General features: G+C 43.0%; 1 long non-coding RNA gene across 2 annotated transcripts in view; it reads left to right on the top strand.

The window, feature by feature from the left end:
- LOC136636408 (uncharacterized) overlaps positions 1-23,312 on the top strand; it is a 36,054-nt gene extending 12,742 nt beyond the window's left edge. The window contains exon 3 of one of the 2 annotated variants that reach the window (XR_010793519.1): positions 22,258-23,312. This is a non-coding gene — a long non-coding RNA (uncharacterized lncRNA). Of the gene's footprint in view, positions 1-9,329; positions 9,668-22,257 lie in introns of those variants that run through there. The other variant, XR_010793520.1, reaches the window with a different exon arrangement.
- Positions 23,313-26,490: the final 3,178 nt, after the last annotated feature.

Below are 26,490 nucleotides of genomic sequence, written 5' to 3'. Positions count from 1 at the left end.
TCCCGGCTCCCAAGACTGCATGCCAAATGCTGCCCCCCCTTACCTGGTGATGTGCAGCACCTGCTCGTCCCACTCCTTGGACTGGAAAAGGAAGACAGGAACAGAGTGGAAGAGGAAGTGTAGAGGGGAAGAAACTCTCCTCCATACGTCCTTTTCCACTACATGCCCTTCTTCCTTTTCTAATCCTGGAAGTGGGAGGAGGAGCAGTTGAACAGCCCAATCCTAACCAACTTTCCAGTGCCAATGCAGCCACAATGAAGCCCTGAGGTAAGGGAACAAATATTCCCTGATCTTGAGGAGTCTTTTGTGACTGCCCTCCCGCCCTGGTAGAATGCAGCGTGTGCCCCGTTGGCATGGCTGCATTGATACTAGAAAGTTAGTTAGGATTGGGCTGGAAGTGAGTGAAAAGATGGAAGTGGTGCTCTCCACCAGTTTGCTGTCTGAAGCGGCCACTCAGCCAGTCTCACAGACGGACCAGCCTTGGCTATAACCCTACCTTCTCCTTGAAGGGGCGTTGTTTTGACATGCTGTGACATTTCGGGAGGTTGAATTCTGTCATTAGACCTTTTTTGGTTCCATGCCTAGGTTCACCTTCACCAATACATCTCCTGTACATCTGTTCCTGTTGGAACCTTCCTTATTTGCCTCTGCACTGGTATTGTCAAGAGTTCGTCATGCCAACTGGCTGGAGTACTGACACGGACAGTAGTGATGCAGTGTTCTGTCGAGGAATGAATTAAATATCCAGAAATACTAATATAACAGAGACTTTGTGTCTTTCAAATTTTACAAATGAGCAGCTAAAACTGCTGCAAATCACCTGGCTTGAAATCTCTCCTTTTTAGGTAGGTGCTGTTATCAGGAAAGCACAGGGATGGTGGTGGTGAAACTAGTGTGGTGTATGATCATGCTTGTCCCCCAAGGCATGATGTACAATGAATACATGGGATTTCCAGCTACATATGTTTTTATAATGGTATGAACTGGAGTGAAGAAATTTGAGTCTCTTTAAGCTGGTGTAATTCTCCATGTGGCGACATTATGTGTACACCAATTCCCAGACGTTTTAAATGTATACAGCACAGATCAGATATAAAAGTACCATTGCGGGGGGGCAGGGAGATTGGGTGGAGGAAAAGATTCACAGCAAGGTTCAAAGACTTGCTCTTGGATATATTCAAGATTGCAAAACAGTGAACTCCAAGAGCATTTGTTGTGGTTACTTTTTATACTTTGGAATAACCAGTGATATAGAGACGCTCCTGAGGAATAATCGTGTGTGGGCTGAACACAAGAGGTGGAGGAGTCACTGTCCCCACCCTCCTCAAATTGTGCACCTGGGTCAGATGCACAGCAGAGTACCTCAAAACAGCTCTTTCACAAGGTGAATGGCTAGTTCAGACACGTTGTAAGGGTGCTTCCCGAAAGAGACTTCTGCAGACATTTGGTGTACTAAATTACGAGCATGCCTCGTAGCATGCCTGGAACCTGAAAGCCGCATGAGATTATGAGGATTCCCCCCATGCTGATCATGACAAGTATAAAGGACTAGCAGAGTTAGCCTGGGGGATGCAGTCTGAATCAGTGACTGCAGGACTACAAACTCTTCTGAGGGGCAAACTCTGTGTTGCAGATGGATGTGTGAAATGCTTGCTGCTTTTGGTTTTGCAATATGGTCACGCTATGGGAAGCTATTCACTGGACATGACCTAAAAGCACTCATATTGTTGTTAAATTCTGTTAATCTGTGTGTGCATTCTTTCAGTTATTGGTCTGCCTCAAAAATATTTCTATTAGGCCAAGTGTTATACATAAAAATAATATCAAATGGTCTATTAAATGAATATATCTAATAAAATACAGTAAAAAGTTACATACAAGTAACATACATACCACTTTGCTTCCCACTGCTAAACCACCTTCCAAAACATTTGCTTTTCTCTTTAAGGAATAAGAAATTGTTATTAATACAGTGCTTTTCCTAAGTGTTCAAAGTGTTTCGTGTATCAGTACATCTTACAATACCCATGTAAAGTAGACCAGTACTGTATAATCATTCCTATATTAAAGATGGGACTGAAGTTGAGAAACTGTGGCTTGCCTAAGGCCATCTACTGAGGTCATAGCTAAGGTGAAATTGGAATTAGGGACTTCATAGCTCTGTCGCTTAATCAATGTGCTATCCAGCTCTTCTTCTCCACCAGTGACTGGTCACCATAATATTTCCATAATTGTGCTGAAGAAGCTGTTGACGAGCCCAGGTGTTGTCACATATCAAGGTATGAAAGCTGACATATTTATTAGCAACCTCTTAGCTGAGATTTGTGGGTGTAGGAAGGTATATCCGAAAGGGAGTGCCCACATAATGTTCTCGGTTTCCAGTATTTGTCTTGACCTTCCTATCAGCATATTGCACATGTCCACCCAGCTTCCCACTGAGTCAGCTCTTGGCAAAACACACCAGTTATTCTAATTTTGGAGGTGGAACATTAAGGGGCCTTCACTTGGCTGGATAGGAGATGTTTCAGACCACACCCGGTTGTGGTTTGTTGTGGATGAGAAAGGTATGTTTAGTCTGCTCCTACCAGGTGACAGCAACTAGAAATAACAAGTGGTTATAAAGTTGTTGGAGGCCACTGATGGTGTCAAATTGCCACTTCCTCCTTCCTTGAAGATGCTACCATTAGATTGTGTTCATTGCTGGGAATGAAATGCAAATCAGCCTTTACATGATAATTTTACACTATTATAGGTTTCTGCAGCAAAGGTGCCATCTTTCGGGGCAGGATTCTTTAAATATCACTCTACAGGGCTGGCTCCTGGTTTGAGTGGCATTCCCAGCAAAGTGCCTTTCAGTGCCTTCCCCCCACAAAGTTGGTTTGAATGGGTGTGACCTTGGTATTGTCAGGGTTAGGTCTTTCTCTCCTTCCATCATACATTATGCCATCAGCCAAATGCCTCTTCTATGGCCTCCTTCCTCCCCCCCCCCCAGTGTTGACAAGGCAATAAGGGAGCATGAATGAGTCCCCTCATGGCTTCCTCCTCCTTTTCTTTCCTGCAGTGAGGCCCTCGCAATGATACAGGGGTCTCTGGGCAAGCTCTCCTTTCAGAACAGGAAGAGACAGCTGCTCTGTCACCACCACATGGTGCAACACTCTTAGATGAGAGAATCCTTCCATCTCCACTTCCTCCTCCATTTCAGGCTGGAAAGGGTGGATGGAGGCAGTGATGGAATGACTCTCTTGGACAAGACAGTTGCTTGGTCATCACTGACACCTCTACCCATTGTCCTGAAATAGGAGCTTCTCCTCAAAAGTCCCTGCAATGATTGAGGCCTCTGGGGCAATTTTTTATTTCAGGATGTGGGGTGAGAGAAGGTTACAACATGGAAAGGGGCCACAGCTCAAAAGTCAGAGCATCTGACTGCCTTTTGCCTGCAGAAAGGGGCAGGTTAAATCCCAACCATCTCCATGTAGGCTGTGAAAGACCCCTGCCTGAAACCCTGGAGAACCATGGCCAGTCAGGACCATACACCGCCATTTTGGACCAGATGGACCAGTGGTTAGATTCACTATAAGGCTGCTTCCTTTATTCCTTTCTAGCAAGTGAGCAACTCTTTGTGATTAGAGAGGTCCTCCACCTTTGTATCCTCTCTCCCCTGCAAGGCAAAAGTGGGAGCTTACCCCCAAAGGCCACTAAGTAATTGCAGGTAATACTGGAGTGACCTTCCAGTTGTCTTTACAGGGCCTGGTTTAGGGGTGGGCCCTCCTGGAGTACTGGCATCTGTACAAGACTTTCACATGCTGATGCTGCGCAGGCAGACATGCAACAGATGAATATTTCTCAGCTGCTGAAATGGAGAGGGAAGCTGTTCCTGTTTTATTTGTGCCTGCCATGCAGCAATTAACACTACAAGAGCCCTACCAGGAGGTGTCCAGGCTACTCAGATAATGCCTGATGGTGATCAGTTGACCTGATGCACATATTTCTTCACTAGACTGAGACTATGGAAAGCTGGAGTGAAGAAAGCAGATATTCATCTGCAAAGGGTGTTGTAGAAAAGAGAGTTCCCCCCCCCCAAACATATATATACAATGCATTCATATGACTTGACTAAATTACCACTTGTTTTTAAATTGACATCATCATCTTTTTGAAATAGTTTCTTTCTGAGGCATGCTGTAATATCAGAATGACACCAACAAGGTGGGGTGTTGTGAGCAAGAAGCATTGCATGCTAATACCTGAGTCATACTAATTGGAGTACTCTGTGTGTGAGAGAGACGAAGAAGGCAACACACCCTGCAGGGCACTGAGTCTGATACAGATCTTGTCTTAATATTTTAGAGCACACCTCTGCCTGGAGTCAGCAACGTGCCTGCTCAGTAACCTAGGCGGACTTGTTCAGAGGCTTGGTGTTTTCTCTAGCCCTAACTATGTCAGCTTGAACACCACAGGAATGGCTTTGGAATGAGTGCTTCTGGTGCAAATGGAAAGGAGACTTGTACGTAGTAAGACAATGCGTCCAGCTTGTAGCCCATGGACTCAACAGCTGTGAAGCAGAGTAAGAATGATTGGCAGGAAGGGTTACCTAAGTAGGATTACCAGAGGCCATGCCCTACTACACAGATGAATTGGTGAATTGGGACACATAAGGCTCACTTGCCAAGGCTGAAGGTGCTGGTTGTTGGTGGCTTGCTGGATAATTAGGTAGAACCAGGAGACTATGGCTGCTGATTGGCTTTCCTGAGACAGCACGCTCAGCAGGGAGAGGGTATTAAGAGTACAAATGGAAAAACAGCCAATATGATTTAGGGTGCTCTGTGGCAGGCCTGAGGCCTGGAGCAAGTACCCCTGTTGTATTTTCATCTGTTTCTGTGGAAACACAGAGCAAAGCAATTGGGTCAAATTTTTGTCTTCGAGAAACAATATTTCTCATACTGGTTCTCTAAAATAAGATTTGATGGCTAGAATGTTAGGTATGGGAAGCTCAGGTTCACATCTCAACTCAGCCATGAAAACTGATGAATGGCCTTAGTCAGGAGTGCTGTCAGAGTAAGCCAGATCAGGTATTGGTTGGTGGACCGCACAGCTAGGCTGACCTCTTAACCCACCCACATACTAGTCAGTCATTGCAGATATCCCTCCACTCATTCACCAGGGGAGACTAGGAAGAGTCACTGCTGTTACTTGTCACTGGTAAATCTGGGGCAGGGACAGTACAGCGCTTTGCCCCCAAACCCCCAGCAATCTGGGGTTCTCACTGGCCTTGGGCAAGTTGCAGTCCACTTATCTCATAAGTGGCAAGGATTAAATGGGGTTGTTCTCATGAGTGCTTCTAAGCTCCTTACATGGTTAGCAAATGTTACTTATTTTTATTTATTTTCAGATTTCTATCCTGCCTTTCTCCAAAATCTAAAGCGGCTCACAACAGGATCATAAGAGTACCATAAAAATGCAATAAACATCAATTAAACAAGGCTGGAAAAATGCATTGTAAAAAATAACTATTCTGAGAGAGAAAACGGAATGATAAGAAATGAATAATAATCAGTAATAATCAGGGAAACCAGTTGAAAAATGTGTATCTCAAACCTCCTCTGAAAAAGCATGATGGACTTTTTGCAGGAGGATGTTCCACAGAGAGGGAAACGTGACAGAGAATGCCCTCTCATGTATCCCTATGAAATGTACTTTAGACACTGGATGCCCACCCCAGAAGATCTCAGAGAACTGGTAGTCTCATTGTTAGGTTAGCTTTGCATACCTACATTCATGCAACTCAGCTGTTTCATTGATTAGAGTCAGATCCTAAACCTCCTCTGAAAAAGCATGATGGACTTTTTGCAGGACGATGTTCCACAGAGAGGGAACCATGACAGAGAATGCCCTCTCATGTATCCCTATGAAATGTACTTTAGACACTGGATACCCACCCCAGAAGTTCTCAGAGAACTGGTAGACTCATTGTTAGGCTAGTTTTGCATACCTACATTCATGCAACTCAGCTGTTTCATTGATTAGAGTCAGATCCTAAACCTCTCTTCTGAATGAATGGGAAGAGAAAACTGATTAATCTATCTAACAACACAGGTGGTGGCAAGCAAAGAAGCAGTTTGAGCAGATAATGTTTACACAGTTGGGTGGGCAGATTGGAGTTCTAACAGAGGAAAGGTTTTCATGAATCAAGTTGGATATCTGTAAGCACACTGAGTGGAAACCTGGCTTCATGCAATGCCTGTTGCACATGTAGTTCAGAGGAAGGAACTATGCTGTATAAGCTTGCACATGGTCATTGGGTAAGCTGGGCCACTTAGTATGAGGTTTGTCATTACCTGTGCCATCTCAAAGGGAGTTTTTAGTATGGCTTCTTAATTTGCTACCTGTCAAGACATGGTTTAATAAAACGACTACACTGTCAGATGATGTGGGAAAATCCAGTATTTACTTGCTAGTCTTAGTATCCAGCTGTGTAGATATATATGTAGCCTGCGCTTCTCTTTAGGGAAGCAGATGTAATTTCTCTGGGGAATTAATAGATGTGGCCATATGAATATGATCACCACAGTGCTTCTACCTGGGCAGTTTGCAGGTTATACCTAAGGGACTTAGGGGATTTTCATTATGGAAAAAAAAAAAATACTTCCAAGGTGTCTCAGAGAACCAGGGGAACAATTGTGATTTCGGAACTCATACCCATTAATCAGGCCTCAGTGTCATTTCTGGTAAAAACACAGTGGGGGTTTGTATGATGGACAAAGACTAGAGGGTAACACTAAGTTCTTAAGCTTTGTGTACCTTAAATTTCTTACTGCATCCAAAGAGTTCAAATGCTACAATTTTCAATAATGGTAGGATATTTATGTTTCATTTTGCAATGTGTCTGCAACTATTGAATATTTCCCTTATTAACGCATTTTTTTGTTTCCAGTGCAGAGTTTACTTTTTGATTCTAGGTGATTCATTGCACTCCTGACCTACCTGCTCACTTACAATGCAATGTATACTCAGAAATAGGTCCCACTGAGTTTAATGGACCATACTCCAGGGCAGGGGTGCCCAAACCTCAACCTGGGGGCCACTTATGGCCCTCAGGGACTCACAATCTGGCCCACGGGGAGCCCCCTGTCTCCAATGAGCCTCTGGCCCATGCTGGCCTGACACAACTGCTCTCAGTGTGAAGATGACTGTTTGACCTCTTGCATGAGCTGTGGGATGAGAGTTGCCTCCACTGCTTGCTGTTTCACATCTGTGATGCAGTAGTGGCAGCAAAGGAAAAGCCAGTCTTGCTTTGTGCAAGGACTTTTATAGGCCTTGAGCTATTGCAAGACCTTCATTCATTCATACAAGTTCCATCTCTAATATATTCATTTATGTAAACTTATTCAAATTTGAAATGTAAATTAATTCAGCCCCCAACACAGTGTCAGAGAGATGATGTGGCCCTCCTGCCAAAAAGTTTGGACACCCCTGCTCCAGAGTAAGCACATATAGGATTGCAGCCTTATCATACTCGTTGTTGCTTGGTAAATGGTTGGCAACCTTCAGTCTTGAAAGACTATGGTATAAGCCTACAGCACGAGAATCTGTAAGGGAAAACATGCTCCATTTTTGCAGACTTCTTTTAAAACTTCCAGTGCCTATCAGATTAGAAATGCTTTCAGTAGGATAAATATGTGAACAAAGTTAAACAACAACAAAGTTTAAAAATGCCTTATTTCTGCAATATTTCAAATTACAGGAATGCGTCCTCCTTTCCCTGCATTGGAGCAAAACATAATGTGAATACAGTGAATGCAAGTCAGAGAAAGGATTGATTTGTAGTGACTCATCTATATCATCCTCAAAAGCCAATAATACACAAATGTTGAATGGAGGCCAGTCAATGAAATGTGTGGTATAGAGTCATATGTTAATTTGCAGGCCATCATAAGTAATCCACTTGCTCTAGAAGGCAAATACTGGTGATCTGAAATATGCAGCCATTAAATATGGATTTAAATTGCCATCTGAATAAGTTTGTATTAACTAGCTTCCATTATGGGACTGAAAAGGTTGAATTTTTCCTTTTTAAAGCCAAAATTCTCTATGCAATTTATTTATAAAGAAAGTATAGGAGGATCTTTGAATCTTTACTATGCAAGCTTCCCTCCATATGTAAGAGAGCTTTTCAAAGATAAATGTTGGACTTCAGAATGCAAAAATCACCCCCCCCCCCCATCATGGACCTTCTTTTTTGATAAAAACCAGGAAACACTGGAGCAATGGCAACAACACTCCATGAGGTGACTGCTATGTAGTACTGAATGAAACAATTCTTCTGTTATAGCCTCTTCTTTCAATCTAGATTTTAATTGCTTGGCTCCACTGGCATTTTAGTATGGATTGGCTTGAACACAGTTGAATCCATGTTAATCAATCTGAGGTAGGGAGCTAAAACTGCAAAATATTGTGATTACATGAGAAATCCTCTTCCACGCTTTAATACAAACGATAAATATTTCTGGATTTATGCTGCATGTTTTCTGTGCAGCCTAACACAAACACTTCATTCTCTGTGGTCCAGAATCCTCTGAAGTCTAGGAAATGACTTCAGTTCATTTTGGGAAAGTGAGAAATTAGCTCCAGCCCTTTTCTGTGTGTGACTTTGAAGAACCGCAGACGAATCTGCAAAGATACCAATATAATTTCACATTGAATAGAAACCCTTTCCTTGTCATTGCATTTTTCATTATCTTAGTGTTCAGGCATGGAGATTTTTTTTCCCCCTCTGCCTTTCTTGTGAAAAAGAACACTACAGAATATTGACTGCAGCAGAGAGAGCTGCTGCGGTTGATAGCTAAGCACTAACCCAGATAGGGCTTAGCATTACATCAGACATCAGGCGAGAGAATCGGGCAGCCTGCCAGCCTGTAAAAATGGAATGCATTTGCGTCACTGTTCCCTTGGTAATGCTTCTCGGAGCCTTGTCAGCTGTCCCCTGAGGTTGTTTCCTTGATATGTCAACAGACATTCCTAAATCTTTAATGCTGAATAGCTCTTTTCCTCCTCCCCAAACAGTAAGGTGACAGAGTTTGTAGTGTGGTTCGCAGACACAAGGCCAGTGTAAAAGGCCAGTTTAAGGGGTTTTGGGGTTTGAAGATGTTTCTATTTAGGCTACAAGAAAGCAAAAATGCTTAGCTCTAAGCTTGGCAGCTGCGTCCATAAAGACGAGAAGCAAGACGCCTTGACAGAACAACTCTCTGTAGTCTATTTTTTTTAATATTACATTTTAGAATGAAATAATGTCTGTAAGGTATTTATTATTTAAATTATGCCATCTGTTTCAGAAATGCATATTAACAATATTGCTCTGAAGACAAAAGCATCCGGTCTCGAAAATTGTGACTGCAGTGACCTCTATCTTCCACATGTAATTTGCTGTAATGTTAAGGAGACCTTGGTCTCGTCTACCACTGTATTATGCGTTTGTGAGTTCTGCTGAATGACAGATTATATTCTTTCTCTCTCTGTCTCTTTCATCGATAAACCCCCCCCCACAATTCCTCATGAAGGGCAACAGCTTTAAAATGAAATCACAATTCACCCAAACTAAAAACAATGCAGAATAAGAATGAAGCAATAAGCCAGTGTATATGTATGTATCTAAACAGATATCTATTAAAAATGTGGATATATTCTAATCCATCAGATTCTGCTTATGTGTGTATTTCATTTAGCTGAAGTAGCTATGGGAATTTATCTTTCTTCCTATAACCAAAAGTTCATTTTAATATCTATATTTTGTCTTTATTTTATGCTTGGTGGGTTAAAAATAAGATAAAGACAAGTGACATTTGGAACCAAGTCACCAAAACACAACCTAAAAAAGAAAAAAAAATCACAGTCACTAACAGTTGCTAGCAGAATCCCCCTGCTCATTCACAAACATACAAATTTGTCCATGTTTTATAGCTTATTCATTTTGCAAGAGAGAGGGCAGATGTTTTCATTGCAGTTTTCATTGCAGTTTCATTGTTCCAGCCCCAATCCTGCAGGGACAAGTGTAACAAAGCGTAACAAAGAGGAGGGCAGTGTCTTGATTCACTGTGGATCACTATGCTGTTGTGGAAAAGTCATTTTGCCCTTAAACAAAACAAACATGAGATATGAGTTCTAGTGCTGGATGCACAGGACAGCACATTTCCATTACAAAAAACACAAAACAAACAAAAAATTCTACTGTATCTTGCAGGGGAAGCTGTGCTTGAATGCTTCCTTTCCCCCTCAACAAGCTACATGACCATTCAAACAGTAAAGAGATACATACTCATCCTGAAAAGTGTTTAAAAATTACAGTATTTTTAACATCCCTAAATTGTGCAGGTAGGAAAGGTAGAGTTTGTCCCTTGTCAGTGTAGTGGCTCAACATATTACAGTGCTTGAAGCAGGGCTGCAAATGCAGTCCTCCTGTTCCTCCCACACATGTCCCTATCCATTTACTTGGTTGTTCCTGTGTGCCACCTCTGCTCTTCACTGCTGGGCTAGCAGTGAGTAAGAATCTTCCTGTGGTGGCTATTGAGGAGGTGGGAATGGATTTCCATCTATAGAGTTGAGCTGGCTAGAGTGGTGCCAGCAGCTGTGTGGTGGTACTGACCATAGCACAGGTGAGTGAATTTGAGGGGGACAGCTCCAAATATGCCAGTCACTCGAATTCACCATCTGAAGTGGCTTACTTCACATTGATGTATGGTAGGGCCAACCCTGCCTCTTGTCATCAGTGACAGCAAAGATATTATCCAATAGGTTCCTGCCACACAATCACAACTACAAAAAGGTCAGTAGCAATGGAGAGGCAGGCAGCTTGTTTTATAGGTATTTGTGACAGTCATATTCTCCATTGCTTCACCAACTTCTTATGATTTCTGTGAGGGGGGAGAGATAAGGACTGAGCCTTGTTCTTTAAGGCAGGCCCAAAGATCCTGGCACAGTTTTTAAAAGCTCTATAGAATTCTTAGAGTGTAGAGACCGATATGCTCCATTTGTGTCCTGTTCCTTTGTCATGCTAGTTACAATCTACCATGGCATCTTTTCTGAACAATGCCTTGATTTGAACATTGATACCTTTGAGGCAGAGCATTTATGAAGGCTTCTTGACACTGAATTTGCTTCACAGGCTGCAGACTTTCAGGACATGAAGCATTTAAAGCAGTTGACTGTTGGCTCAGGCTTTGGTGAGAAGGGGGAAGAGAAAGAAGATGCTCTCTCATCTGCATATTCTTTAACAAGGTCATTAATTCATTTGTTGAAGGGTTTTGTGCCAAAAAATATTTTGACTGTGAGCAGATCTAACCAATAAAGGCTGCAGCTCAGTGGTAAAGTATACATGCTTTGTTCAAGTCCTAGCATCTCTAAGTAGGGCAAGGAAAAATTCCCATCCGAAACCATGGAGAGCTACTGCCAGTCAGTGTAAACAATACTGACCTAGGTGAACCATGGCTCTGACTCAGTAGAAGGAGCTTCACTTGGCAATTAAAGTCATTTAATGGATATTTTCAGCTGCTTGAGTTGAGAGATTAGTTCAGCAGTCTAAAGGGAACTTGGTGAGACTCTTGTGTCCTCAAGGGGTCTACTGGATAAACTGGAATGTCTCGCATTATCTCCCAGTCTTTCCCTAGTAAGTAATCACAGGGGAGAGTTGGCACATGACTACTGCTGCTTCATCCACAACAAAATCATTTGCAGGGAGACTGTAATGGAGTCACAAGGCCTGTCAGTAATTTACCTTTGCAGACTCAGCAGATACTGGTTTGTACATTAGCCAAACACTGGTAGTAGAGCAGCTGAGACAAATGTACAATCTGATCTACCAATACATATACAGACACAGAGGAAACGTCTCTCTCTCTCTCTCTCTCTCTCTCTCACACACACACACACAACACACACACACACACACACACACACACACACACACACACACACAGAAAGAGTCTGGCTCCCAGTACTCCTTACCCCTGTCTAAGATGCAATCTGCATCATCACACTTGGCAATACTATGATTAGAGGTATGGTTTTGTGTTGGTTTTTGGGGGGGGTGATAATAAAAGTACAAAACACAGCTTTCTGCACTTGTCATTTCTGTAAACAAATAAATAAAAAACCCCTAATCTAAAAAAACAACAAACTGGGAAATCTGCGAAAAAATAAATAACGGGCTGGTCTGGGGAGGGGTGCATGGATAATGACTGTGGCTGCATCTGCTGACACTATACTGCCTACATCAACTATCTAGTACACTTTTAAAGCAATTATAATTTATAAAAATGCACCTTGGAATAAAAACATATGACATTGCTTTTTGCGCTTTTCCTCCTTGGGGGGGAAAAATCTGCAAAAAAATAAAAATAAAAATGTTGAAGAACACCTCTCAGAATGACATGCATAACCCAGATGCTGAAAGCATTTTTACCTCAGTAAGTGCTTTTTTTTTTTTTTTAAGCCAGTGTGTGCATATGACAGACACCTATTTCTACATGGGCATTGACTTTTCTAAGAACATCTCTGCTGTAGCAATTGCCATATCAGTAGTCGAATAGCTACAGATGAAAAGGAAATATCTGTGAACAATTTCCATTTCCCTGAATGAATAGTAAGTGAAGGAGTATGTAAGTCAGAAAAATGATGCCCTTCTGTAGCAACAATCTTCATCATGTATTTAACCCATATCATGAAAACGTTGACCTGCTTTGGGAAGCGTTGTTGTGTGTACTTTGGATACCTGAAGCTTGATTTCATGAGTATGTACATTACGGCAAAAACAGCATTTTTGAATATCATTAACCTCAAAATATATCTGTATGGCAGCTATTTGTCATTCTAATATGTCAAACTCATTTCATAAGGCAGGCCGAATAGCATGCATTCATGGTGCCTGCTGGGGGCCAGAAGTAATGTTATTAACAGGAAGTGACATTATTAAGCAGGTGATGACCAGAAATAAGCACTTTATTTTAACTCATTAACTGCAAATGACAGAAGAGGAAATATGCACATCTGCATGCATCATATTTTCAAGATATGGTAGAACCCAATTATCACCACTAAGGCATCACTTCACAGTTCAGCAGCTGAGAGGTGCTCTGCGAAGTGATGCTTCAGCAGAAGCGACACTGCTGAGAGGGCGACTGGCATAATCATTGGGCTCTCCTAGCACCTCAGCCTTGCCTTCCTCTCTGATTCTTGGTCTGCCCCTTCCCATGTACTTTTCCTCGCCTTCTGAGGCTTCCTTCCATCTTTCCCTCCCAGTGCTTTGACAGAAGCAGTAATGTTGAAAGCGCAGTCCTCATGATAATTGGTCTTCCCAGTGCTGCCCTTTCAGCAGTGCCACTCCTGCCGATACATCATGTTGCAGCTAAGAAGCTGAAGGTGGTGTTGGGAGAGTCCAATTATCATAGCAGCAAGATAAAGAGCTTCCACAGGCCCATGATCCTCATGTTTGACACCTGTGTTCTAATGCATAACTTAGAGCCTAGGAAATGCTACTGACAAGATAGATGCTTTTTCTTCTGACACATCCCTGGTATAGTTGTTTAGGGGAATTAGTATACCTGCTCTATTGGAACACTGGGACCTTAGACTGGATGCAAACCAGCATTCTGCAGAAATTCCTTTTACTTAAAGAAGAAACTGAGAAGAAATATTTCAATAAATGATTACAGTTTTATTAAAAGGGACACAAAATAGATATCTGAAAGAATCAGTAGACGACTATTGTAATGCCCTAAACAGAGTGTCCTATAGTGGTGCGTGCAGTGTCGTGAGAGTGTATTTGCTACATCCGAAGAAATCAGAAAGAGAATGGTAGGGAAGGATTTCAGGGATCCCTGCTCTGCCAACCCCAACTGCTAGCTAAAGATGGGGAGAGAAGGGAACAAGGGGAGTGAGGGAAGAGAAAGAGTTCAAAGCGCAAGGCATAGCTACCTGTCTGGACGTCTGGTCTGTGAGTAGCAGTTTCTGTGAGCAGCTTGTGTGGACACCACGGAGAGTGACCCTGTGTTAGGGCACTCGGGAGAGTAACTCCATGTTTGGGCACGCAGGAGAGTGACCATTTGCTAGTCAAACCCCCTTAGTATTTAAGGATACTGAAAAGTTGCTTATGTGTAAGCAGAATGTTTGGGGGATAAATGTGTAACTTAAGGTGTTTGTTTTTAATGTATCAATAGGTAACTTGCGTGTGAATGGAGGGAATTCCTCTTAATCAACCAGGATGCAGGTAAACAGGGCTAGCAGTGTCAGCTAAAATGCATATTAGCTCTTTGGTGCCAGAGAATGTCTAGCAACTTTAAGTGAGGTTTACCTAAGTTAATGCAAAATACAGGTATACGCCAATGTTTTGGTACAAAATACAGAAGTTACTGAAATTGCATTCAGGAAAGTAAACACCAACTGAAGATACAAAGAAAAACCGTCTGACAGGATTACTGAGTTTCATTCAGCTAGAGATACAAGCAGGATTATCAGTTTCCTTCCAGGATGTGTGATTGTGAGGGGAGAAGTGGGAATATACAACCAAGAGTCTGAGCTTGACCAAAGTGGGAATGAGGCCTGTAGGCCAGTGTTTTCTGGGAGAATAGTTCATATTGCCTGCTGGCATCCATATATGACGGCCTGTTCTTGATATCAAAGTAGCATAACCAGAAATACAATAAAATGGGGGGATTTTCCCATAACACTTGTCAATTGTGTGGTCTGGTGCAAGGCCACTTGGGGGAAGAGCACCCTTCTGGCTATGGGATTAGAATATGCTGAATCATGGCATCTGTTCCCCTACATTAAAGCCATGTGGAATGCCTTCTGTTTCCACTCCCTAGGCTTTAAAACCTGATAATTAGTAGCTCTTGTTTCATTTTTCTGACTGGTTATAACTTGCTTACAGTATCAAGAATAGACTCTGACAAACAAACCAAGTAGTTCCAATTCCAGACGAAAGTGTATGAACCCCCATCTGGACAGGGCCTCCTTGACAGAGTGGAACAGTTCAAACCCTTTCTACTTTGCTAATCTCTTTTCAACTGATTCAGCAATTCTGAGCCTGATTTTGAACCAGATTTTAAAAGAAGCTGAACTGATTGGCTAATGGGTCTGACAGCATCATATGAATGGAGCATCTACCTTATTAAAAACTAACAGAGTGTACAAAATAAAACAGGTGGTCACTGAGTTTAGTGGCCCACAATAAACAGACTTTAGGGACATACAGTCAGAGAGCAACAGGGCAAGGGACATTTGCCTTCAAGACTTTGGCATAAAAAGGGCTTTGTTTGTTTGCTTGGGCTGTGAACTTGAGGACAAATTTAATCTACTTTGGCTCAGACAACTGGTTCAAAGTACTCCACATCATATAGGATTTCCTATTCTTTGCCATTTTCAAGGTTTCTCTCCAAGTGAATGCTTAGTTTATGATTCTGTCAAAAGACTAATTAGCCTATCAGTTCATCTTCTTTTAAAATCTGGTTCAGTTTCAGTACTGCAGAATTACTTGAACAGCGATTAGCAAGGTAGGAAGAGTCTGAACTGTCCTACTAGAGCAGTGATTTTCAACCTTTTTCATCTCACAGCACATTGACAAAGCACTAAAATTGTCAAGGCACACCATGCTGCCCACATCTCCCATTGGCCCTACTAATAAATGACCTTCCCAAATTCCTGTGGCACACCTGTGAACCACTCGTGGCACACCAGTGTGCCACAGCACAGTGGTTGAAAATGGCTGCACTAGAGACTTTAGGGCCTGAGAAAAAATTCAAACAATCCATCAAGGTTCCCAAGCCACATCTAAACCATGTTGTCAATTGATCTATAGCTGGCCATACCTCGCTTTGATTGGTACAGTAACAAATAATTTTGAAAGTCAAGTGGTTTTCTTATTTCACTTGCCCTCCTGATATACTGAAGCAATTTTTTTCATTTTCTTGGTGGTTTGCCATTTGCCCTTAGTACCTATGACACAGTGCAACACCTGCATTCTGTATCAGCATGATTCAGTTTGATAACCTTTTGCAGCCAAGAGTCAGACCTTTCAAAACCCTTAAAGAACAGTTTAGACGTCTCTTCATTAATTAAATAAAATTAAGTTCTTTGGTCTTGGTAGTTATTCAGTCTTGAGTAGTCTCCATTCCTATTGGTCATATGACCACCATGTGTAAAATGCACTTGGGAAGTCACTAAAACAGTCTACTTAACTGATAATTTGTCTGACAGCACAATCCTACACATGCCTACTCAGAAATAAGCCCCACTATGTTCAGTGGGGCTTACTCTGAGGTGAGTGTGTGTAGGGTTGCAGCCAAAATTATTTTTCTTACATGCCAAGTTTCGAACAGTAATTTTAGCATAAGGGGTATAAAGTAAAAGTGCAGCTCCTGAAGGTCTTCAGCGTAATCAGCACAAGAGTAACAAATACCCAACCTCTAATCATTTGTTGTGCTGAATTCTGGTGCTGTTCCCCAAGGCTTTTGAAATTTTTGTTTCAAACACATCACAGTTTTCTTGCAGTGATTATGTGGCTAATGGTAGCATGTACTGTCTAGTGCTCGTAACTTCAGTTTTATCAGTGACACAGTCTCTTTCTCTATTGCCTGTATCTGGTTATAACACAGAGAGAACCAAAATTCATGCATTGGAGCATGTCAATTAAAAAAAAAAAAGTAGAAACACATGTATTTCAACCACACTTAACCATTACATGTGGACTGAATATTATGTTAGTGTATTTGGGATAGAAATGCATAATACAAATTTAGTACAAACATTTGAAATTACTAAACATATTTGGAATGATTTGTATTTATGAACTATGTTCCTTTATACAGTTTAGTTATTTGAACCACAATGTTTAGATTTTTTTTCCTGTCCCAAATTCTATTTATTACATTTAAAGTCAGCACTGAATTTATTGACATTCAGTGAAAACCTCCTTCATTACGGTTTCCTGCTACCATCTGTTGGATTTTAGATGTAAATGCAACAGTAGTCTAATCTGAGCTCACATTTTCCAAGGTCTAGCACAGTAGCGTAGCTATATAAGTGCAGGGGGTAGCAAATGCACCAGGCTACAGCTGCTGAGAGGGGCAACATCAGGGGCTGGGGGGCAACATCAGGGCAACTCTGCCCACATGCGAATTGCCTTGGGCTGCTGCAGCCCTGCCAGGTGCCCTCGCTCTGCATTTGGGCAAGAAGGAGGCGAGGAGACGCGCCACGTGTCTGTTGCTAGCGGAGCCTGGACAGGGGTCGAGGCACTGAGCGGAGAAAGTTTGCAGCTCTGCTCCACTGTGCCTGAGACCTTGGTGGGGCTTTCAATGCGGGGAGAGGAGGTGCAGGAGGAGGAAGCGGCAGCGACGGGGCCTCCTTCTCCTCCCTCCCTCTGCTGAGATCCAACAGCTCCAGGCGCTGAAGGCTTCGTTTGCCCCTATCCCACCAGAGCCAGCAGCAGGAGGGAGGGATGAGGCACGTTGCCCCCCCACCTCCTCCTCCTCCACCACTACCACCACCACCTCCTGCTCGGCCTCAGAGCACAATCCTATGCATGTCTACTTAGAAGTAAGTCCCATTGTGCCCCATTGTGTCCTAGGAAAGCATGGAAAGGATTGGGGCCTCAGTCAGACAGGCACAACTTCCTCCCGCCTGCCTGCCTGCCCCAAGACCCAGGTCCTCCTCCCCCCAGCCGCAGCAGGAAACCCTTCCTTTCACTCACCCACTCAGAGCCAATCCTTGGCATGTCTACTCAGAGGTAAGTCCCAGTGTAGTCAATGGGGCTTACTCCCAGGAAGGTGTGGAGAGGATTACAACTCAGAGCCCAAGCCTGCGCTGGTCTACTCAGAAGTAAGTCCCATTATAGTCAATGGGACATACTCCCAGGAAAGTGGGGCTGGGACAGGAGCCTGAGAGCCCAGCAAAGGCAGGTCTACTCAGAAGTAAGTCCCATTATACCCAATGAGGCTTACCCCTGTGGCCCAACTGTGCCTGGCTGGGTAGCGTGGCAGTGGTGGCGACTGCTTCTCCCCCCACCATGAGCCTGACGGGGCTGCAGGAGCAGCCCAGTGTAAGACCTCAGAGGGAATGGTGGTGAAGTAGGAGGGAGCTGGTGCTGGGGGGAGGCAGCTTGGGGGATGTGGCAGATTTTTTATTTTTCACTTTTTAAAAAAGTGGGTGTGAAATCAAAACCCAGAAGTGATGTCACTTCCGAATGTGGAAGGGCAACATCTTGAGCTCTGCACCAGGCAGCAGGATCATTAGTTACACCACTGGTCTAGCCTTTCCTTTCTTTCACATCTTAAGTATATTTTATATTTTTCAGAGTTGGGTCATAAGTGAGAGTAGGCTGGTAAATGAAGTAGTTATTAAAGTTCTTGGGAACATTGTTGTCACCCCATTGCTTGTGCTGTTGGGGTCAGAGTCTGCCCTATAGACATGTTTCCCAGTCCCAGATATATGAGGCTTGCTCCAGTTATTTAACGGGAGGGAAAGATCTCTCCAATCAGCTTACAGTGGCAGAGCACAAGGTTCCCAAATAATGAGATAGAAGACTCACGTTCCAAAGCCTGATGATGACTTTTGATACAGTCTCTAAAGTTGCTGCATCTCTGCAGAAATTCAACACAGTTTGGCCAATTGTTCTGACTTGTCACCATGGTGGCATCTTCCCCCTCCTTCCAAGGGTCAATGCCTAATGGCCTGGGGTAGGACATCAAGGCAGAGAGGACATCAAGGCAACCACCCTTCAGCACTCTCAGTTTATTTGAACCAATAGAAACCAGAGGAGAGGATTTAAACATAAAAGGGGCCCTTTGGTCTCTGCATCCAGCACCCTGTGCTTGAGACCAGTTCTGCACAGTCAGCATGGGAGTTGTCTCATTCTCAGCTGCCTGGTCTCTGCCTCAAGCTGAGGCTATTCAATTGCTCCTGGAAGGGGCTGGCAGGGGTAAAGGAGTGTCCAGCTAACCTGGTGATGAGTTCCTGCATTGATTTGGGTAGGATGCTCCCACCTATGGGATAGGTTCTGCTCTGTAGGCACCCCACCCCCCGGGGGGGGGCTCTGCTTAAATAACCCAACTGAGAGATGGTGTGTCACCTCTATCCTTTGTTCCCATCTGCTGTCCCTGAGCTGAGGGCATAGTCCTGTGGATGCTTTTTTCTTTCAGCCCCTTCCTCACCTCTGCATGTCAGCCCTTCACGTCTTTCCTGCTTTCCTGTATTGTCTTTCATAGACCCTCATCTTTATCCTCCTGTCCTCATCTTTATCCTCTCCCTGAAGTAGAAGGAACTTTGTTCTCTTCTACTTCACTTCTCACCTCCTTCTTCTTCTAAGGGACTTGCGCCAGCCCAGCAAGTGCTTTGGATTGCACTCTTAACAGGCTTTCATGCCCTGAGAGAATGATGGCCATCACTTCCCCATTTCTTCAAAGTATAGAATTTTAGGTTCATTGTTCTACCTTGCAAGCTCCTGGTTGGCTCTACCTGTTTACCAATTCTTGGATGATGACATAGATTGGAGAGATGGCAGATGTGTGGAGCATAGGTTGTGTGTTAATTGCTGTCATCATTGGAACAAATATGTAGTAATACTGGGTCCCAAACTGATGGAGACATCTCTGCAACGAGGGTCCTTTGTTCAAGCAAACTCATTTCAATTTAATGGCAGGATGTTCCAAGATTCATGCCATACACATTGGATCAAGATAGGGCATTAGCTTAAGCTGCAATCAGTTTGGAAAAAAAAAATCCATTCTCCATGTGGCTTGTCATGGGCAGGAGGGGGAAGAAAGACAGAAGAAAGATAAAAGTAATTATTTAACCATGCCTGGCCTTCATCCTTGTCTGAGATTAACCCTACGTCAAAAGACATGTGCCTGGTGCTTCAATGGGAATAGGGGAGTTCTGCAACAAGTAACACTGTAGGATCCCCCAAGCTGCACACACTTGCCCTTTCAGGGGGAGTGCAACCTCATCCAAAACAGGTGGAACTGTTCGATCCAGAGTGTTGGCATTCCCTACCCACAGCATCTTGACTAGATTCAGCTCCAAGTTGTTTGCCCCCATTCACCCCAAAACTATAATATCTATACCATGCATAAAAATGCTTTTACATCTAGAGACAATCTCTCTCTGATGAAAGCTTTTGTTAATATTCATTCCATACAGAAGCATCACAGCTGCAGAAGAGTGAGTCTGATTATCATATATTGTTGAACAGTCAAACACTTGGTCAGTTAGATATCCTGTATCTAACTGTTCAGTTCAGTTAAGAACTCCATGCCAATGCTACGGCCCAGTGCTTTTGGCCAAACATTCAGTGCTTTTGGCCCTGCCTAATGACCATGAAGCCTTCCTAACTTCTCTGTACTAGGCTGAGCTGGAAATAAGTTGACACTGGAAATAATTGCTACCAATCACAGCTCTTTTCTCTACAGCTAACTTTCATGCCTTACTTCCAGTGACTATGGTTTGATGTGTGTATTTGAACAATTCCGGTGGCAGAATTCATCCATAACAGCACTATCCTCCCAACATTTCTGGAGTGCTGCCAATGACAACTTGTTTATAAGATGTGATTGCCCTGTCACAAATGTAAAGATATTTAACCACATAACCGGATAACCAAAGGAGGGGGGAGAAGCAGTATGATATTAAATATATGTTGAGTAAAAATGGGTCCTGTTCATTGAGTTCAGCAACTAACAACAAAAGTGTCTCTTGATTAGATGGTTTAAGTGAGGTCTCCATTCCTGAAAAAGATTTGCTGTTCAGAATGCTGTAACTCCTGTGATCCTGGTTCCTTTCAGGTAAATTGCAAGGAGACTGTAGCTTCCAAGAAAGCCTTTTTATAGCACCAAACAAGGCGCCACCTCTGATGCTGAAGCTATTCTGTACTCAATTAAGAAGGTTCTAAGTGATATTGGAATGAGTCAGGAGTTTTCGAAGTAATCGGCAAGGCTCAGCTGAGGCCCTACTGCTGTGTGTATGAGCTGACTGAGAGGATTAGCCGCTCTCATTAAAGAGAAAGTGCTGTACTGAGGTCTGTTTTCTAAACACTCTGGATTTCTCAACAGATGTCTTTCAAGGCCACCATTCTCAACCTAGCTGATGAGACATTTATGTGTTGTTGTTGCTTTCTACACTTTCAGGACAAAAACGTTCAAAGGAATCCAAGGAAGTGGAAGGAACTCTTTGAAGCCTGCTGTCTGAAGTGCAAGCCAAACTGATAATGTGATACTGGCACAAAAACATTCATTTAACTGTTTCCTTCCATCACTGAGTTTAACGAACTTGTTCAATGCTTGCTACACCATTGTAGTAATAACTTATTTTATACATTTTTTTTTCTCTCCAAGGAGTTTAGGGTAACATACATGGTTCTCCTTTCCTTGCACCCATACTATCCTCACCACACTCTTGTGAGGGAAGTTAGATAAAGAGATAGTGACTGGCCTGAGGTCACCCTGTGAGCTGCATGGCTGAGTGAGGATTTGAACCTGGGCCCCCAAGTCCTGGTTCAACACTCTAGACAATATAATACACCACACTAGCTCATTTTAACAGCATCTAACACTTATTTTTCATCTATATAAATGACTATACAAAGTTGAGGTAATGGGAGAGCAGGCCAACCAGTTCAAGGTTTAGTTTATTCCTTGCCTTGACAACAACTTTAACTTTTAGTAGGTGAAGGAAGGAACAAGGGAGTTGGCTATCATGGACTTAATCCCTATTAACAGGGAAGAATTGGTCAAGGATGAGAACATGGCAGGGACTTGGGGTGAAAGTGATGTAACTTGTGATATTGAGCGAAAGAGCAATCAGATGTGTACCCTAGATTTCAGGTGAGTTGGCTTTGATGAGCTCAGAGGAAAATGTAGTAGTATGCCATGCAGGGCTGGCCTTGGGAGCTGTGGGGCCCAACTGGAAACATTTTTTTGTGGAGCTCAGGTTCACGGCTAAGATCTGTAGAATCTTAGAGATATAAATAAAATTTATTATAGACTTCATACCTCTATGGTAGAATGGATAGCAATCAAACTGTGCACTTGTATGTGAGTTAATGGACCAAATGGATCCAAACACATTTTAATATAAAATTGCATACATATAAGCCTGCAAGTAAACAAACAAAATGTGTAGATTCCCTTTGAAAAGAAAATAGTTACAAAACCATCTGTAAATCATGACTGTGACATGATTCAGCAAAAATATTAAGTTTATTTTTTATTTTTACCCTAGCACAAGGCCCAATGGGGAGCAATTAATCCAACTGGCTTAAAGTTGGTCCTTATCCAATGGCTAGAACTACAAAAGAGGAAAACAGACCAAGAGGGATGAGATGAAAAGTGAGATACCGAAGACACAGTCACAGACCGTTCCCACAAGAAGAAAAATTGGGAGACCTCTAAGGAAACAAGTGTGGCTGTACAAAGAGCTTTCTGAAAAGCTGAGAAGCAACAAGGAGTGGACAAAGGAACAGTTAAAAGAAACAGCACATAAATTTGGCCCCACCTGCAGGAATGGTGCCAGAAAGGCTAAAGTACAAAATGAGCTGAGGGTTGTGAGGGATGCCAAAAATAACAGCAAAAAATGTGTCAACAATAAGAGGAAGGTCAAGGAAGTGTAGGTTTGTTGCTTGGAGAAGATGAGTAAAGAGATGAAGGACAATAAAGAGAATACAGAACTGTTCAATTCTTATTTTGCATCTGTCTTCTCACAAGGTGCCTCAGCCTTTCAAGAGTTGCACTGAGAAACAGGGATACTATGACTGAAGATAGGCATAGAGATGGTATGGGAACACCTGGTTACTTTAAATGAATCTTTCAGATCATTGGTCCATTCTAGGTCACTATGGTTGACTGAGGGTTCCTGAGAGGGGTCTTTCCTGGAGATGCCAGGATTGAACATAGGCCCCTCTGCATGCAAAAGGACCTTCTTCATCAGAAGGGTAGAGTTCAAATATACCAAAGCAGCGTTTTTCAAACTGTGGGTTGGGACCCATTAGGTGGGTCCCCATTCATTTCAATATTTTATTTTTAATTTATTAGACTGGATGCTACCATGGGATATACTTGCATTTGGGGAAATGTCACAGATCTGTACTTTTAACAGACTACTATGAAGATGCTTTTAACAATGATTGTAAATGGGACTTACTTCTGGGTAAGTGTGGGTAGGATTGCACCCTAGGATTGTTAAAATTTTTCCTGCCACTTCCGGTTATGACATTACTTCTGGTGGGTCCTGACAGATTCTCATTCTAAAAAGTGGGTCCTGGTGCTAAAGGAGTGAGAACCACTGTACCAAAGAATACATGGGTGTTGACAAGCTGCAACTACTGTGTATAGGATCTTTCATTTTCAAAATATTCAAAGCTACGTTTGTTATATATTCATATATTCTAGGGCTTAGGTTTCACAGAGAACGCAAAGAACTTCACAAAGGTGAACCTTGACACAAGCTCAACCACAAAGAAGTCCTGCTGGACACAGAACCAGGAAGCAAACCAGGATAGCAAAACTGACAAAAATTCCAACATGGTCTGTCTTGTGGCAAGCTAACTTCCTGTTTGCCTCATATTTAAAGATGAAAAATCCACATCCACAGAGGCAGAATGGTCTTCCAATCCACATGACTGACAAGATTCCGCTACAGGCAAAGTATTCTGCATGTATCTACTGCAGATAACTCTGCAGAACAGGTTTCTGTTCCCTTAAGAGCCATGTAAATTTGCATTGGCTCTGCTCTAGTGCTTTTTACAGTTATTCACTGGCTGTGTATACTTTTGCAATTGCATTGAGTGGTCTGCACTGCATTTCAGTACCAAGCAAATTGCAAACTGGCATGGTCACTAGTGGTCTCAAGCCTCCAAGATCTGCAAACCTGCTCCACTGACATTGGTAGTACTGGTCTGAGTCACACTGTACCTGCTTTATGAGCCAGTAGAAAGTATCTCATGAGAACACTTCCTCCAGCTCCCTGTCATGTTTGTTCAAGTGGGAGGAGGGGGCCACACAGGCTAAGACTGCAAACAAATAACACAGCTTGTTTATAAAAGGAATCATGTTCAATAAAAACATGCCAGGCTTAACTAATGGGAAAGCTGACTGTTGAAGAAAATTCAACTCCTGCTACCTTCCTGTATTGTAAACACAGGCAATGCATTAGCAGTTAACATCTGATTGGAAGAGGTTTCTGTCAAATAGGCTAGCAAAATAAAAACAGATGGCAAAGAATTAAGTCTAATTTTGCATTTGCAGATCACTTTGAGCTCTACCATAGCACCATCCCTATGTTTTCTCAAAATGTGCCACAGAACATCAATTAAAGACAGTTCCAGGAGATTTTGGTCCCTGATGTATAGAAAATGGCACTTCCTCTAAAAATGAGGCTCAGACCACCAGGATGATTCCTTGTGCACGTCTCACTGAAAGAAACATAAGCTTTCACAGCACCAGTTTCTTTAAATGGGGCCTGTGAAAGAAAACACTCTGGTAGATTGTACTCTGCAAGAGGTTCAGACCAAACATACAAAAACTCACATGGAAGTGGGCACATCCCACATGGGTTTCTAAAATTCATGACAGCTGTGGGGTTTTTTTTTTGCCACAGAATATCCAGTACCACTTTTTCACTTGATCTGAGAGTTCAGTTTTCAATGTGGGTTTTTGAACATTGTCATAAAACCTACATAGTTTTCAATATTCCTGAGTTTGGGAGGTGAGGTGATTCCTAGACTGTCTTCCAGGCGAACGCTTCTTTGCTACCTTGTTTTTCATTCTAAAAGACACTCATCTCTTCCCTTTCCTCAGGAGAGAGCCATTAAAGAGAAGAGTGCTGGTACCTGTGAGAATCTTTATGCTGAATTGGCTCATATTCCCATTGCTCAAGTTATTCTTTCATAGTGGATGGAGGCTTCCTCACTGCCTGAGGAACCCTTCATTGATATTTGGAAAGAAGAGGTTATCCAGGCAGCTTTCAGCAAAAATTATCAAAACATGGAGCAGTCCACTAAATTTTGGGGAAGTTGAAGGGCATATTCTGCTACAGGGAGAGGGACACGTAAAGAAGCAAAGCCAGGGAGCTGAGCAGGAACTACAGACTGTTAAAGAGAGCAATAGACTGGGCAGGTGTGTGGGGAGATGTGCATTGGGGGCAACTACATCTAGTTAGGCCCTAACTGTGCTGTTTTTTGCTTCATTGATTCTAGATGTGGTGAACGAGCTCCCACTCATACTCTGGAAATGACACCACCTATACTCTGTAAGGACTAAACTACATGCAAACAGGGGCAATGGGAGGTTGACAGCCCTTTTTGTCCAAGAAAAGCTACTTTTTTGCCAGTTTTGGGGCAATTTGGACTGGAAAAGCAGTGCAGGAAGAAAGCATAATCCTTTCTTCTTTTTATCCTACATGCTGCTTAGTATCTACATGAAATGGCTGTGAAAGTTCACCTAGTGGTCTGAGCAGTCCACTAAAATTAAGTGTTGGGAGAGTTAGGACAAAAGAAAATATTTCTTTACTCAGCATGTGGTTGGTCTGTGGAACTCCTTGCCGCAGGATGTGGTGACGGCATCTGGCCTAGATGCCTTTAGAAGGGGATTGGACAAATTTCTGGAGGAAAAATCCATTATGGGTTCCAAGACATGATGGGTATGTGCAACCTCCTGATTTTAGAAATGGGCTATTTCAGATGCAAGGGAGGGCACCAGGATGCAGGTCTCTTGTTAACTGCTGTAGTCTAGTTGCGTGCCTGCCATAGGCTAACTTGGGGCAAATGTCCCGAGCACCAGCCTCTAGGGCCCTGTGGAAGCCTCTCTGAGGCTCCTGATGGGGGCAGAAACTGCTTCTGGTTTGATGGAAGCAGTTTATAGTTTATAAAACTTCACAGGTTTCCCCGGCGTGGGAGGAGGTCATGCGAGGCTCCGTGAGCCTCTGGTAAGTGGGGGGGGGGGAATTTATGCCACAGGGTCAGCGACAGCCTACGGGGAGGCACCATTGCAGAGCTTTGCCCTGGGTGCAGGGCTGTGGAGGTCCGCGGCTGCTGTAGTCTCTGGGACATTTGGTGGGCCACTGTGAGATACAGGAAGCTGGACTAGATGGGCCTATGGCCTGATCCAGCAGGGCTGTTCTTATGAGCTGATGTCATCAATAGGGCAACCAGGTTTACTTGTCATTTCCACATGCTGCTTATATGGATGTGAAGGAAACCCTGAAAGGTGCCTGGGGATAGTTATGACTTAACAAGCTGAAATTTGATCCAGACAAGACAGAGGTGCTGTCAGTTGAAAATTGTATCATCAGTCTGGGTGGCTGTTGATAGCACTCCCCCAAATTCAGATATGCAGCTTGGGTACTCCTGGATCTAACACTTACCCTCGATAAACAGGTGGTGGCAGTATCCAGGAGTGCCCCTATCTGCTTAGGCTGATTTGTCAACTGCAACTCTATCTGGAGAAACCAGATCAACTC

The sequence above is a fragment of the Tiliqua scincoides genome, chromosome 1 (genome assembly GCF_035046505.1).
Source record: "Tiliqua scincoides isolate rTilSci1 chromosome 1, rTilSci1.hap2, whole genome shotgun sequence".
Taxonomy (NCBI): Eukaryota; Metazoa; Chordata; class Lepidosauria; order Squamata; family Scincidae; genus Tiliqua; species Tiliqua scincoides.
The sequence above is the reverse complement of the archived record's forward strand: the minus strand, read 5'-3'. Positions and strand labels throughout refer to the sequence as shown.